This window comes from Phalacrocorax carbo, chromosome 25 (genome assembly GCF_963921805.1).
Source record: "Phalacrocorax carbo chromosome 25, bPhaCar2.1, whole genome shotgun sequence".
Taxonomy (NCBI): Eukaryota; Metazoa; Chordata; class Aves; order Suliformes; family Phalacrocoracidae; genus Phalacrocorax; species Phalacrocorax carbo.
The window spans coordinates 7,446,940-7,460,893 of record NC_087537.1 but is presented as its reverse complement, the minus strand read 5'-3'; the positions used below and the strand labels follow the sequence as shown (position 1 = coordinate 7,460,893).

General features: G+C 46.2%; 1 long non-coding RNA gene and 1 pseudogene across 1 annotated transcript; one reads left to right on the top strand and one right to left on the bottom strand.

The window, feature by feature from the left end:
- Window positions 1-1,101: 1,101 nt before the first annotated feature.
- Window positions 1,102-1,993, bottom strand: LOC104050199 (olfactory receptor 6E1-like; annotated as a pseudogene).
- Window positions 1,994-9,630: 7,637 nt separating this feature from the next.
- LOC135317290 (uncharacterized) lies at window positions 9,631-13,676 on the top strand. The gene is made up of 3 exons (XR_010376298.1): window positions 9,631-9,756; window positions 12,434-12,560; window positions 13,409-13,676. It is a non-coding gene; the product is annotated as an uncharacterized LOC135317290 (long non-coding RNA).
- The last annotated feature ends 278 nt before the right edge of the window (window positions 13,677-13,954 follow it).

Genomic DNA, 13,954 nt, shown 5'->3' with positions numbered 1-13,954 from the left:
AACAGCAACAACAAAAATGCAATGGAAAGGAAAACAACGAGAGCTGTGAAACGCGGGGGAGGTGGGGGGGGGAGGAAGGGGGATGAACCACCAAAACGAACCGCACGCAACACAGCCACTCACCAGCCACCAACCCAACACCGCCAGCCCCTGAGCCGCAACTGCCCCCTTTAATATACTGGTCATGGTGTCACATGGTATGAAATGAACATGCCATTGGCCAGTCAGGGTCAGCTGCCCCAGCCGTGGCCCCACCCCTCCCAGCCCCCTGCCCATGTGGCAGAGCGTTGGAAGCTGGAAAGGTCCCAGACCACCACAGGCACCACAGTGAAGAGAATTAACCCCTTCTCAGCCAAAACCAGCATACCATGTAACACAACCTCCCTTGGAAAGCAGAGGTGCTTTCTATGTTTAATTAGCATGAATATAGACCCCTTTCTTTTTGTTCAAGCATTGTTAAATGTCTTAATATTTAACCTAAGCTTAGGGAGAGGTTATCTTTGCCATCAGCATTATCCATTTAATCAAGAACAAGCATTCCTTTTGGAAGAAAAAGGAGAGTTGGCATGAGAAAATAGCCTTGAATTGTCCTTAGGTGACACACACCATACATGGATAAAAAGGGTTAGGTTACTTAATCCGTAAAGGACCCCCAAAGAGAGGAAGGCATGTGCAGAAGAATCTGAAGCAGAGCCAAGAAGAGTAACTTAATGCCATTATGCAGCCTATGTAGAATAGAATGAATATGTATTAGATAGGCAGAATATGTATGAATTTATTAATGAAGACTTGGACTACCCAGTTAGAGAGTGATTTCTGGCCTAGCCACATGGAGAAAAGAAAACCAGAAATCTTGTGGGAAGAAAAAGGGAGGAGAAAGAGCAGAAAGCATAGTTCAGGTTTCAGTAAGCTTATTGAAAATTGTTTGAAGGTGGATGGATGGATGGATGGATGGATGGATGGATGGATGGATGGATGGATGGATGGATGGATGTGTAGGAATAGGTATGTGAATGGATGGATAGATGTCTATGGAGAGGCAGGAATGTTATTAAATTATTTTCTTTCACATTCTCCATTGCATCCACATTCATCACAACCTCAAATTTCTGGGTGTTTAGAAATAACTAGATTCCATTTGATGCTCTCCCTTAAGGCCTCCTTAAACTGTGTGCTCCTCAAGCTACAGATGAATGGATCGAGCAGAGGAGATACCACAGTGTTCAAGATGGTCACCACCTTGCTGAGGTCCAGTCTGTTGATCTGGGTGGATGTGAGGTACATGAAGATGCAGCTGCCATACACCATAGGCACCACAGTGAGGTAAGAGGCACAGATGGAAAAGGCTTTCTGTCTCCAGCCACAGAGGTCTGCCTAAGCTAGGCTACCCAATAGGGTGAACAATACTAAGATGAAAATCATGTGCTCTAGGACCTTGCTGCTTCTGCATTTTAGCTCATGTACTATCACAGAAAAAAAAAAGATTACTGATGTTTGAGCCACAGAATGGCATCTGGAAATATACCACTGATGGAGAAAAAATGAGCACAGCCCCACCAATCCAGGCAGTGATGAACAGCAGGCTGCAGACTTGTGAATTCATAATGGTCACATAGTGTAGAGGTTTGCAGATGGCCACATGCTTGTCAAAGGACATTACAGCTAACAGAAGAAACTCAGTGGTACCTAGCATGAAGTAGAGAAAAGCGTAAGTGAGACAACCCCTTAAAGAAATTGGTTTCTTGCCTAAAGACAGGTTGGCCAGTGCTTTGGGGATGACAGTGGTGGAAAGCCAATCTCTAAGATGGAGAGGTTCCTGAGGAAGATGCGCATGGGATTCTGAAAAAGATGGTTTATCAGGGTGATGGTGATGATGAGAACATTAGCTGTTAAAGTCAAGATGTAGGCGAGTAACAGGATGGTAAAGAACACATAGATCATCATCCGCAACACCCAAGAGGATGAACTCAATCACTGTTGTTTGATTCTCCATATGTAGCTTATCTTTAAACAGGTAAAAAAGTTCTGAGGGAAGATAATAGCACAGCACACAAAAAAACCAACCCCAAAAGTATTGAGTGAGAGTCTCCAAGTCTGTTACCGGGTGTTCTTCCAAAGAAGAGGAGTCATGAAGGTCAGTAATATCACCACTCTGAATTGCCTACTACCCGTCCCCACTGGTTTCTAAGATGAAATCTACACTGCCTTTCTGAGTAATACTCAAACTCAGTGCTAAGCGTGTAAAGTGAAAGGAATCCATAGTGTAGAAGAAGCTCTTGAGTATGAAGCAGTGATCCTTCCTTCTCCTTCTGTATCTGATCTTTGGAACCTAAATAAACAGTTAAAATAAAATGGGACATGCGGGGGGGGACACTGGACAGTTAAAGGAGTGGAGCTTTATGGTGGGTGATTCTGATATAACATATAAGCACACCCAAGGGTAGTTATGAAAAGGAGCATCATTTGACTGAACATAGATAGCCTTTATGAAAGACTCCACTACCAAGCTTTAACTAAACCTAACAATACTCCTTGCCCTTGGTGTCAGATTCTTAGTTAAATTCATCTTACACAACTCTACCTTACAAAAAAAATAAGGTGCTAAATCATACTACTAGTATCTAGGAATTTCAGAAAGGAAATTCTTCCCTTATTAAATGAACATGATGATTAGCCCCTGCATTTGCTGAGGAGCCATTCAAAGCCATTTCTATCTCCAGAAACAAGCAGAAGATAAGAGTCTGCTCATCTACCTTCAAGCATCTTTTCTTGTAGAGAGCTACATGACCAAATCATATAGAAACCAGTTTTCAGCAATGGATTATAAAAGGCATTTGTAGTACATGATTCATCTCATGGTAGGGTAGATACTTTGATTTCATGAGAACTGGTGTCCTGGATTGCCTATAACTATCCCTTAAACAAAACAAAAGACAGAGATGTAGATTTCAGTTTAAGTGAGAAAAGTCCCACTTGTGGTGAGTAACTTACACTTCGACAACGGAGATGTAACTCAGTTGCTTAAACATAGATGTCTAATAACATCTTAGGCACCACAGAGTATTCAGGTCATCAATACAGTGCTGGCAGATTGGACATGTATTTATAGGTTTCTGCAACCTGGAGGTAAGATGGGACATCGTAAGGCACATAAAATGCCACTGAGTTATTCTACTGATTTTTAAACATTATCAGAAGGATGCACATGAATTCCTAGACTAATGAGACATCTATAGAGGAGTGGCAGACACTGTGGAGGACCATTGTCCCATTGCCCCAGGGGGTACAATGTGAGGCTGGTCAAGTAACCCTGAGACATTTCAAAAGGAGCTAGACACCTCTATGTATGCAATCAAATTAAGCATTTAATGCTTCCAGGTGCCCTAAATGAGGTTCCTAAAACATGAGCAAGTTCTGAGTTAGTCACAGCAGGTTTTTCTAATTAACTGATAACAATAAGCTTTGGCAGGGATGACTTACCTTCATCATAAGTAGGTAATGAAGACAAGTCTGAAAATTGCCTTCTGGACTTCTCTTGTGCTCTCCACTCAAAAAACACTGCCCCTAAAGTACTTCCTCAGACTTGGATGTCTGACTTGTAGAGATGAATACTCCCTGGACTCTTGTGCAATGATTTTAATGAAAAAGTTCATGCCTATTACAATGAATGAAGTATGAATTGCTACTAAAGGTTAACGGGAATCCTGACATTAATCTAACACAAAATCTTGAGTTATAGCAGAGATAATAATAATAGTAGTAGTAGTAGTAATAATAATATGCAATATTATTATTGATAAAGTGACTACTTCTAATAAATTAATTGGACAGCACATTCAGAGAATTTTGCAAGGGCTAGAAAACCTCTTCTTCTGGGGACAAGACAATACACATTGTCTTAATAGACTGGTTTCATCCTCCTTCAGGGAGTTCTATTGATACCGTAAGTCAGCAAATATAAGAACCCTCTAAAACTCCGTTTGTAATTTTAGAAAGTGGACATTCTTTATTGCGGCACCAGGCGCACAGGGGATCGCTCGACATAGTGTGTGCACCGAGTTGCTCTACTACAGGGGTTATATGCAGTCAAAGTATACATATTCATGAAATTTCTATAAAATAATTACCATATTCATACTACTCTTGGAACTAATGAATATATTCAAATGTCCTTAACACATGTGCATTCATGTTCATTGGTGGCCTTCCAGGGTCCTCTGGTGGTTGTGATAGTCTTCCTCACCATGTCTGCTGGTTGAACTCAGCCTCTGGGCATGCTCAGTTCATTTTTGGCTTGGTTACACAATTCTTACTGATACTGAACTATCTCATTCTAGCACGTCTCCCTTATTGATTCTACTCAAGGATACAGAGTCTCCAGACTCCCTTCTGTCTAATCACATACAGCAAGTTCTATGACTATCTTATTAGTAAAGTATTCCAAGTATTTCAAACTTAGCTATGTTGCTCCAATTAAAGGGGGCCGTATGTTCTTTTGAAGCTGGTGTCACATATCAATCACTCCTTTTCTTTTGAGGATTTGTAGCCAACAAGATACAATCCTCACCATATTAGCTCTCTATTTTTACAGCAAGGGTAGGAGCGATAGTTATAACACAGTACTATTACAAAGGCAATTACACATACAGCTAAAATGAAAACAATCAACAGAAATTATCTCTTTAACCAGAACCAATTGGGCAACCACAAGGTTCATTTGTGTCAGATTTCTTCAAACCCTAAAGATGTGTCATCCTCCTGTATTTGTTTAAGTATGCTGACTCGGTGTGTTATAACCCCTTTAATAGGTATGGTCCCTCCTATATGAGGGCCTGATGTTGTCTCCCATAGAGCGATTCACAGAGACTCAAGGTATTTTACCCCGAGGCTGTGTCCTAATTCTTAACAATGCCAAAGGCAAAGCTTGTACCCAGGTCATTGAAGCTTCCTGGAATATTTTCCCAATTTGGGATTTAAGAGTGTAGTTCATTCTTTCTATCTTTCTGCTTGACTGAAGTCTGTATGGTGTATGTAACTCCCAATGCATATCTAAAATTTTACTCAGTTGTTTTTTAACTTCATCAACAAAATGTGGTTCCCGAACTGATGACATCCTTAGGGGAATATCAAATCTTGCCATTTCTTTTAACAAAACTTTAGTTACTTCTCTAGCCTTATTGGTGCAACAGGGAAAAGCCTCTGGCCATCCGGAAAAAGTGTCAGTTAAAACCAAGATGTACCTTTATCCTCCTTTTCTGGGTAGTTCTGTGAAATTGATTTGCCAATAACCCCCTGGGGAATTTCCTCATTTGATTACTCCAAAAATCAATCTATTACTACTATTTGGGTTCTTTTACAACAAATTTCACATCTTTCTGTAATTCCTGTCTTACAGCTATTTTCCAAAGATGCTTTACTAAATTTTGCATCCCCAGTGTACTGTGTTATGTTCTTGCCTAGTAATTCCTGTCATTAATAAGGGTGGGATTACTACTTGCTCTGTGGGTGTAATAGCCCAGCCATCATTTGTTCCTATGCCTGTAAGGCCTTTATTAATTCGGCATCTTTAGTATCATATTTAGGTGGTGTCTTAAGTAGAGTTGTTTTCTGATTATAATGCCACAATGCCTGTTTCTGCAGCCTCTTTGGCAGCTTGATCTGCCAATCGATTACCTGTTTCTGGTGGGGTCTTTCCTGTTATGTGGGCTTTGCAATGCATTATTGCAACCGCCGTCAGTTCTTGGATGCTCTCTAGCAATCCTTGTATTTGTGTTGCATGCTTGATTTCAGTTCCTTGTGCTGATAATAGTCCTCTTTTCTTTCCAGATGGCTCCATGGGCGTGTACAACTCCAAAAGCATATTTAGAATCTGTCCAGATATTAACCTTCTCCTTCACTCAGTTCCAATGCTAGAAATATGCTACTGCTCTTCGTTGTCCTCCTAGAAACTGTTCCAGGAGCCTTAATGCCACCCCTCGCTGCTCATAAGCGGAAAGTTAAAGGTTTTAGTCAGGTCTGGCAGTTCCAGGGCCGGTGCTCTCATCAGAGCCTGTTTCAATTGTCTGAACACAGCTCTGCTGTCATTTGTCCATTCAAGGATCCCTCTTTGGGAGTCCTTTAGTAATTCGTACAGAGGTTTTACCATCAATCCATAATTCACAATCCACAGGTGTCACTATCCCACCAAGCCTAGAAATGCTCACAATTCTCCTGGTGTGTGTGGCTCAAGAGGGTGGCAAATAGCTTCTTTTCATTCCATTCCTAGTTGCCTCTGCCCTTTTAGAATTTCAAAGCCTGGGTAGATGACCGTTTCTCAGACAATCTGTGCCTTTTCTTTTGATACATGGTATTCACTAATTCCCTGCCCATTTTCTTTCCCCCAGATTTCCAATTCTTCTGACCCTGTATAAAGTAAGCATTCTATCTCTGTTTCCTCTTCCCCCAGCTTCATCTTAACCAGAGGCTCTGCTGGGGAAGATCCCTCCAGCCTCCTTCAGTCCCTAGCTTCTACAGCCATCACAGGAGTGTCTGATTTCACAGACCTGCAACTGAAAAAGGCACTTTCACCATGACCGGACCATCACTCTGACTGCTTGTCTGAGCGGAGCTTGCAATGCAGCTCCCTGCCAGCTGTGAGTTTTCTCCACCACTGGAGTTATTCTTGAAACACTTCCCTTTGACTCTTTGTCCGATCCCTTTGCCCCAGAGGGTTTGGACCCACAATTTTGAGGCGGCCCGTCTTAACCTCGGGGCCACTAACATCTCTGCACCCTCCTCCTGTTCATTCTGAGTCAGCTTTAAACATCTCTGTCCAATACTGCATGCTGAACAGCACCTCTTTTATGTTTTCCCTTTATCTCTCTCTCTCTCGCTTATCCTTCTCTAATGCCAACACCAGAGAATCATTCGCGGTCAGTTTGATTCCACGGTGGGTGGGGGTGGCTGTGGGTGTTTTGCCAGTCAGGATGTTTTCTTAAAGTAAAAACCATATCACCATACAATACCTCATCCCATTTTCCTTCCCTCCTTAGAAACAGCATTAACTGTAACAAGGTACTATAGTTTAAAGTACCATTTACCAGCCACTTTTCTCCATGCTCCAATTCATATAGCGGCCACCACTGATTACAATACTTAATTAAATCATCTCTTCTCACAACCCCACCAGGGGATCCAGCAATCTGTTTCCAGTGCATCAGAATACAACCTAAAGGTGATTTCCTTATAATTCCTCCACCCACAGATGATCCAACACCCATTTCAAATACAAGGAATGACAGATGTGGGTGAGTCCTGTGTACAACAGCAACACAAACTAATTGCTGTAACAAGCAAATGAGCAAGTATACAAGTAACCAAACAATTATAACAACTACTGCAGTTATTCTCTGTTTGTCTCAAGTGGGAACTTTCAACCGCTTCCCAAACCAAACAGGGATTCCAACCCCAGCCCAGGTCTTAAACCCAACCCTGCGTACCTTTCACTGCATCTTATGGGCAGGCAACCAAACCAAACTAAATTGAAAGAATGCCTTAAAACTTACCAGGGGTCTTGCTTCAAGCACTTTGATCGAGGTTCTCCCCGAGAATTCCTCAGTGCTGGCTGGAGGCCCTGCAATCCCATGGATCCATCGAGATTCAGAAGCAGTGTCCCATCTGGGTTGCCAAAACTGATACTGCAAGTCGGCAATTGTAAGTGCCCTGTCTTGTAAGTGACAAAATCATATCTTATTTTGTGACATTTCAAGTATGTAGCTTTTTCTTAAACTTAAACTAACCTGTACCCAGCAAAAAAGATCTTTTGCCTGTATGCTGGTTAAATGCATGTACAACCTGCCTTTCCAAGTACAATATATATTCTAAAAGGTTCAATACTAACTGCCTAGAAGGAGCAAAAGAGAATCCTTAATTTGGTGCTATTAACATTGCTTCTATTTTGCAATTACTTTAAGAGACAGTGGCCTAGCTTTTTCTCAGAGCTTCTCCTGTGTGAGTTGTTACACCTGTGCTACTTAATCTGGTTTATTCTAGTTCTCTCCCTTCCCAAGATGACATGTGATGATCTCCCTAGGAAGATCCTGTGTGGTCTTCTGGGAGTGTAATTGTTTGTCACAGAAACGCCTTCTTTCTTGGCTTATTCAATTGACTGGACTTATGGTCCATTCCAAGAGGTAAAAAGTTTAGACAGTAGTGGATATGATTCATCTTACATATCTTTAATATCAACACTGTGGGGCTTTGATTCAGTTCCCTACACATACTAATGTGTTAGTAATTTGCCTACTCATAAGCATCAGGACTACTGGAGACAACATAGGGTGTTCCGCCAGTTCCTGAAGGCAGTCGTGGGCCACATCTACCAGCAGTTGGTTCACCCACTTCCTCAAAGAACTTGCTCTCCCTGGGTGTAATGAGACCGGACGCTCTGTGGCAGAATTGGAACAAAGGCAGCTAGACTGTCCAGGCTGGTCAAGGCCACCACACTGTCAGCACAGCCCTTGGAGTGGTCTTGTCTGAGAATCACACCAGTCCTGAGAGGCAGACTTAGGGAAGGTGCCCAGGTTTGGTGGCCAAGTGAGAGTTCAGTGAGAGACAGCCAGGGTGTGCTAGAGCAACACGTCTGAAGTCAAATGCAATTTGGTCCCTTCAGTGCCTAGAGACCACCAATGAGGTGGGTTGTCTCAACCAGGGGCTGGCTGCCAGGGAGGCATGAGCATGGGCTGGCTCATGCGAGGAAGGTGGAGATGGAACATCACAATAGAGAGGAAATGCCCATGTCAAAAGTAGGTACATGAGTTTCAGCTTGTCTGCCAACTCTCCCCATGCCTCAGCTGGACAGTGTGTTGATTTTGCTTCTTTGCAACCCACCACCCAGTTAACAGCCTGGCACTAATCAGTGTATGGGCATGAGCCCAGCCTCCAAACCCGCAGCCAGCGCTGCAGGACTGGCAGGGGGACAGATTCTTGCAGGGACCACTGCCGCCTCCTCAGGCACACTGAAGACAGTGACCTGGTTGCAGGGGGGGCCTTGGCAGCTGCTGCCCATTGCATCAGGTGTGAGGACAGTGTGGAAGGGCTGGGCGGTGGGGGGAGATTTGGCAGACTCCCTTTGCCTGGAGCAGTCCTGCTGAGGGATCTGCAGTCCCTTGGCTGTGCCCGGAGCATCCTGCGGCGGCGAGGACGCTGCTCGCCGCCCAGCACACCCTCCCCGCTTGGGCGCTGCCGGGCGGGGTGCGCAGACGCTCCCGGGCTGCAGCCGCTCGTGCGGGGCGGCATCCCGCAGCGCAGTTTGCAGACGCTCCCGCCCACTCGCCGCTTAAGCTTCCGAGGCGGGGAGGCGGCCCAGGGGCCCGATCCCCTCCGCCGGGGGAGTCCCCTCTCCCCGCCCCATCCCATAGCCTCGCAGGCTACCCGGCATCCAGGGTCCCCGCTGTCCCCACCGCCCGCGGGGACCCAGGCGCCCGGGTGCTCGGGAGGAGGTTTGCAGCCGCGCGTCTCCGCGCCCCTGGCCCTGCCTCCCCACCTTCCCGTCCGTCTGTCCGTCCGCCTGCCCCTCCCCCTCTCTCGCCATGGCAGCCATCCGTCTGCTTACGCAACCCTGCATCTTCCTGTCTGCCCGAACATCTCTTGTTCTGCCCTCCATCCCTCCCACTTCTGTCCGTGTATCTCATCCATCTGCCCCTTACTCTCTTCCTCTTCCATCTCTCCCTCCGTCCGATTGTCAGTCCCTCCCTGTGGACGCCAGCCTTGATTCTGGTGAGTGTCTGCTTATTTCTGCCTCACTTCATCTTTATTCTGTCCTTATTCTCTGTTCATTGTCCCTGTTCACTGTGGAGAGCTTGCCCCTATTCAACCCATCCCTCTGTCCATCCCTCACCCATACCCCCCCGAGGACTTACACCCTAGTTGCTGTCTGTCTGTCTGTCACCCTGATGGTGGGACGGGGTTTTTTCTGGTGCTCCCTGCCCTGTCACCCCAGAGGGGCAACTGGGGAAACTGAGGCAAATGTGTCTGAACTATTGAGATTTATGTGGATGGGTTGGGACAGAGGGCAGTCCCTTTCACCTGGCACTTGGCCAGAAGACAGCCACTTGAACTACACCCTCCCCCCAGTGCTGTTCTGGGATTTGCTCTGCAATCATGGAATATCTGAATCTGGCCTCATTTCTCTCCCCATCATTTCCCCCCTTATTATCTGGACTTCCAACCTGCCCTCACAGGTGCTATCTCTTGTGCAGCTACGTTCTCATAATACTGTTTATAATGGGAACCTGCTCATCTCTTCTAAAATTGACCTCTCCATCTGCTCATCCATACATTTCAACATAAATTCTGATGTCTGTTTGTCCTCCTGTGCATCCATCTGTCCCAAAATGGACCTCATCTGCCAATCTAGCCATCCAGCCATGGATGGATAGCCATGTATTGTTCATCCCAATATAGTCCCATCCATCCACCTACCCACCCACCCATCCATCCATGCACTCTTGCTTTCATACCTTCTTCCCTCTGTCTCCCCTTGCCGTCCCACAGTTCTCTTTGAGATTCTCACATGGCTGGGTTGGGGTGCCAACCTCCTCAACACAGAGATACTCCTGGTGATGTCCCAGTGCTCATGAACAGAGATGTCTGAATCCCTGTGTTTGCTTTGCCTGTATATGGTGGTTTGGGGCTTCCAGCTCTGTGTAGGACTGGAGAAAGAGCAAGGAATCTTCACCAGATAGGGACTGTCTGGTGCTTTCTGTGGATCTCTCCTCTTACATGAGACCCTTCTTGTCTGCAAGACTCCAGAAATGTGGTGTCAGAGCTTTGACTTCTAGGAAAATCCTACACCCATGACAGGATCAGATAGCTGAGGGACATCTGGGGGATGGGGGATGCTCCCAAAGGGGGACAAAGAAAGAATGATAGGCAGCCACAGGGGGAAATGTCTGGTCTGGATCCTCCCAGAGTGAAACAAGGATGGGAATGGACAAGAGCTCTATAGGAAACATGCAGGGAAGAGAGGTATGGGGAAAAAGGGAAGCTGGAGTGGTGGTGGGCAGACACTGTTCTATGACAGACTCACACTAGACCCTCAGTAACGGTCACCTAGTCTTGGTTTCCAGGGCGGGAACAACCACATTCTTGACATAGCCCCAACCACCTCCTTGTGTCATTCATGTGTGCTGATGGACAGGTTGCATCTCTCCCAACAGCAATAGGATCCTTTTTGCTGGGGAAGTGGCTCCACATACCCCTGTACACACTGCCTCTGTGTAGTGCTGTGGCAGATGTTGCCATCCAGGATTATGTGGCTGATGTGGCCGCTGAACTTGTCTACCAGAATAAGAGTCCGAAAAGGGCCCCTGGCACTGCTGCCACCCCATCTCAGTCACACGTCCCCTGCGAGATTGTTGAGTTTCGTGGCTCCAGTAAAGTCTCTTCCTGTTATCCCAAGTGCATCTGGGTTCCCCACCTGGCTGGCTGACAGCCGTGTGCGACTCATGGCTTGCACATTGTTGACTCACCCATTTTGTTGCTGCCCTGCCCAGCTGGGGGCTTGCTCAAAAGGTATAGGATAATCTAGTGCATTATAGGAGGATTATGCTGCCATGTCTTGCTCACGGCATGGAAACCAATTAATTTTGCCTTTAACCCTTCCCTTAGTTACCCTTAAATCTGCAAGTCCTTCAGGGAATATGAGGCTCAGTTCAGGGACATCCAGGGAGGGATCTGGATCATAAATACACAATTGGATAAGATGTGTTGGGGGGCTATCAACAGAGGTCTTGGGACATGGCTGGGCAGGAATGCCAGAAGAGGCAATGGTCAAAGCTGAGGGTGAGTTAGTGGTGCCCAGAAAGGGCTGCAGATGGGAGTGCTCTGGGGACATGCAGGAAGGAGCTTAGACTGCAGGCAGCTACCTAAAGAAGAGCAGAGATAATGCTCTGGGGCATTGCACAGGGGAGTAGAGAGGGGTCAGCTTCCTGTGATTCTCCCAACCCTCCTATTCACATCTTCCCCCACAGCATGTAAACCACCGCCACCATCTATTTCTTCTCTCAAGTATATGGATCCCATGGAATTTTTTTCACACTCTCCAATTTTGTGGCGATGGTCCACTGAAACCATTGCTGAGTGCCAGGAGCTGGTGGCGCTGCAAAACGTAGATGGCTCCTGGGACCACAGCTGAGGACTGGCCTCTGTGCTGGAAATCAGTGAGGCTGAAATCAATGGAAAGATGCCTGGTGAGGTAAGGGGAGAACCTGTTACAGTGCTGGAGTGTCATGCTGGGGCAGTGGCTTGGTGGCAACGCTGGCATCCCAAGGGCAGCCAAAGAATAATGAAGGGATCAGAAACCAGAATCCACAAAGGAATGGGTGGGAAGCAGTGAGGGTGCAGGGAAGATGCTCAGCACTGCATGCTGGTCTGAGTCATTGTTCTACTACAGGTCCTGGAGCCAAGCATCTAGGCCACAGTGCTGGCTGTGACCTAGCTGCACAGAAACGGCAAGTGTTACCAAGACCTCTGTGAGCTGCTGAAGGCCAAGGCTGTGAACTGGCTGTGCAGCCAAGCTGGTGAGTCTTGAGGGTCCTTTTCCTGCTGATCCCCACAGCACAGCCTCCTCCCTTCTCTCTTCAGTGAGACCTGCCTCATGCCTTCACAATTTTCTAGGAGCAGTTGAAGGAGTCCTGTGTCCCTTTCTCCTTGCTATCTGTAGGGTCCCTCCTGCCTGACTCCCCTATTGCCCCTGTCTCTCCCTGACTGCAGTGTCCCAGCTGGGCAAGTGCCTGGAGGCAGTCAATACCCTCTTTGAGAGCAGTGTGAGGCCAAGTGTCTTCAGGCTCTGAGCTCAACACATGCCTTGTGCTACAGACCATCAGCACCCGCAGAGCTAAAAAGAGCCAGAAAGTATAGCCTAAATTCACCTACCATGCTGGGATACCACTGGTGCTACCAGCTGGGGTCTTACATTACAGATTAATTCTCACTGCTTATGCCTTATACTAGTTGGGCTTAACCTATATCATGCTGAAGTTCTCAAGAAAAAAACTCTAGTTCAGAGCCTCCTAAGTTTTTCATTTGAGTAGATGTGGGAGTGGGAAGGAAGCATCACATTCCCCAGTGGTTGCCCTTCCTGAATTCAGCTTTGGCAAAATGGGCTACTGGGCTCCACAAAGATGGTGCTTAGGGACACGGTTTAGTTGTTGACTTGGTAGTGTTAGGTTAATGGTTGGACTTGATGATCTTAAGGGTCTTTTCCAAACCTAAATGATTCTATGGTTTCTGTCTTGACAGGAGGCTGCTGCACACACTAGAAAAGTTGAGTGTTTAGAGGTGTCAAAAGCAGGCACAACAGCAGTGTCTCCCAATGAGGGTCTCCTGCTGCACCCCACTTACTGACCTCTTTGCTTTACCCCAAAAGACCAGGTTGTGTCAGGAACTCCCATATCTGCATTGCCATGTAAAACAATCACCTTGGAAGTAAAAATCTCATCTACATCAGACCCAGCCCATCACAATGTACAAGAGAACTCGTGGGGCAACTATCAACATGTTGGAGCTGGAACTGCAGGAGCTTTTGGTCAGCAAACCAGTCATGCAATGTACTCCCTCCTGCCCCAGAGCCCTGAATTCATGGGTCTCATTCCATGTTGGCAAAGACTCTGGTTCATTTTCCAATAAACAGTGAATCTTCTATAAGCCAAAAGGTGTGACATCGCCTTTATTTCAGTTGGGTCGATGATCCTTCCTTCCAGGGGCCATCTATGAGTCACTAGGAGGGGCATGAAAGGGTGTTGCTTCCCTGAGAGCTCAGTATTGTAATACAGTAAATAAGGTGCTGCCATTGCTCTTGGAAAAGCACAGACTCCCCAAGGTTAGCAAGAGAGGAGCTGAGGACTTGCCAGGCTTTTTTTGACTACTTTTGGCTTGAACTTATTTCAGCTTGATCTTAGCAGTAGCAGCTGTT